The sequence below is a fragment of the Micropterus dolomieu genome, unplaced genomic scaffold (genome assembly GCF_021292245.1).
Source record: "Micropterus dolomieu isolate WLL.071019.BEF.003 ecotype Adirondacks unplaced genomic scaffold, ASM2129224v1 contig_13133, whole genome shotgun sequence".
Lineage (NCBI taxonomy): Eukaryota > Metazoa > Chordata > Actinopteri > Centrarchiformes > Centrarchidae > Micropterus > Micropterus dolomieu.
The window spans coordinates 7,370-9,114 of NW_025742119.1; the positions used below are offsets into that span (position 1 = coordinate 7,370).

The following is a 1,745-nucleotide window of genomic DNA, read 5'->3' on the forward strand; positions in this document are numbered from 1 at the left end:
CTTGAAATTAAAGTTGGAGACTAACTACCATGCAGCCTAGAGCATTTTAATGCACAAAGTTAATGAATAAAAAACAACCCCAAAATGAAACTGCAGTAACTGGAATTAATATTATAATAGTGGTAAACTGTACACTAAACTAACAGTACAAATTATAGTAAATAAAATTAAAAAGTAAAATTGCATGCAAGCAAACATTATCTAGTTTGAAACAACTAAAACACAAAATCACACTGTGGTTCACATGATTTTCAGTAATGTTGCAAACATAAACGTCATAGTCGATTTAAGACAATGGATTTTTGCAGGAAATCCGACCAGTTCTTCACAAAGAAAACAGGCCTATACAGACTGAGAAGGTTGGTGAATGCTTCAGTTTTTAGAAGAGATTACAACCTGGTCACATATAGGCCATAAAAATTTGATGAGTATATTTAAATTTCACAATTCCTCTTTTACAGGTGCGTTGCTGACTTAACCGGTTACAGCTCAAAGTGGCGTCTGTCTTATAATATGTTGAAAACGTCTTAAAAGGTGTTGAATTTTACTTCAGGATACTTGTGTATATACCCTGTATATGTACTTTTATTAATCCTCTATATGTCATTACCTTATGTTCTTTGCTCATCTTATGTGATGTTATGATTTCCACTTAGTGTACCAGTGTTTTGATATAATGACCTTCTGTGAGATTGTTTTGTGTCATGCTTTCCTGTGAGAAAGGAGTTTCCACTGTGGCTCAAGGCTGAGAAAGGCTTTTCTTTTAGACTCCACAATTATTCTCTAGCATTAAATGTCTTCTCTGTTTCTCTGGGTCAGACTCTCTAACAGCCCTCTGGTGTATGAGCTCTGCCCTTCAGCTGAATCACCCTGTTATTCTTACTTTAATAAATATCACAAAGACACCTGTTTGTTGTAACGTCTTTATTATTTAATTCCTTCAGAAGGAAAAGTACAATTTCCACCGCACAGACTCAGTTGGTGTAACCTCAGACTGGCAGTCAAACGTACTGTGACATGTTCACCATCATCCCATCAGTTCTGTGAGGGCACCGGATTGAAAGTAAATCTATAAAGTTTTATAAATTACTCTCAAGATTTGTACCACAACTTATGGCTGCATTAAGGCTGCAGTATCAACGAGCATCTGTCTGCAAGAAATGAACCTACTCGTCTCCATGGTGATGACCCCGCCCACCCAGGCTGAGGAGGGATTGGATGATGATTACCATGATGTCATCACCGCTGTCACCACAGACCGTCACTTCTGAGCTGATCATAAATCAAAGAGAGAAAAGTTGTGTTTTCAAAGGAGCATGATGAAAGTGAAACGTCCTGTTTTGATCCTGCAGTCACAAACCTTTAACTTCTACTTCAGATTCTGACGTCGTCTGTGCAGCAGCACCAAAACAAGCGGTGGAAGCTGATTTACAAAGGTGGAAAACCTCTTTATCGTCTTCTCACTCTCACATTCCTTATTAAATATCATGTTTTCTAATGAACTGCATCACTTGTGGAAAACAAAAGCCCACTCTTTGGCCTCTGAGACTGTTTGGGGTCAAAAGAAACCTTCAGACTTTCACTCTGTCCTTCAGAGTCTAACAGCTTCCAGAGGTTTTGTTGAAGAGTCAGACTGTGTTTGAGCGCCACCTGCTGCTCATTAAGCAGACAGACCAATAAAGATGAAGAATAAAGAGAACAGAGTGCTGCTGTTCCTCCATCCTCCAAAAAGGTAATAAATCAAT

At 38.3% G+C, this 1,745-nt stretch overlaps 1 long non-coding RNA gene across 1 annotated transcript; it reads left to right on the forward strand.

The window, feature by feature from the left end:
• LOC123966312 lies at window positions 1-905 on the forward strand. Its single transcript, XR_006823947.1, has 2 exons — window positions 1-359; window positions 462-905. It is a non-coding gene; the product is annotated as an uncharacterized LOC123966312 (long non-coding RNA).
• Window positions 906-1,745: the final 840 nt, after the last annotated feature.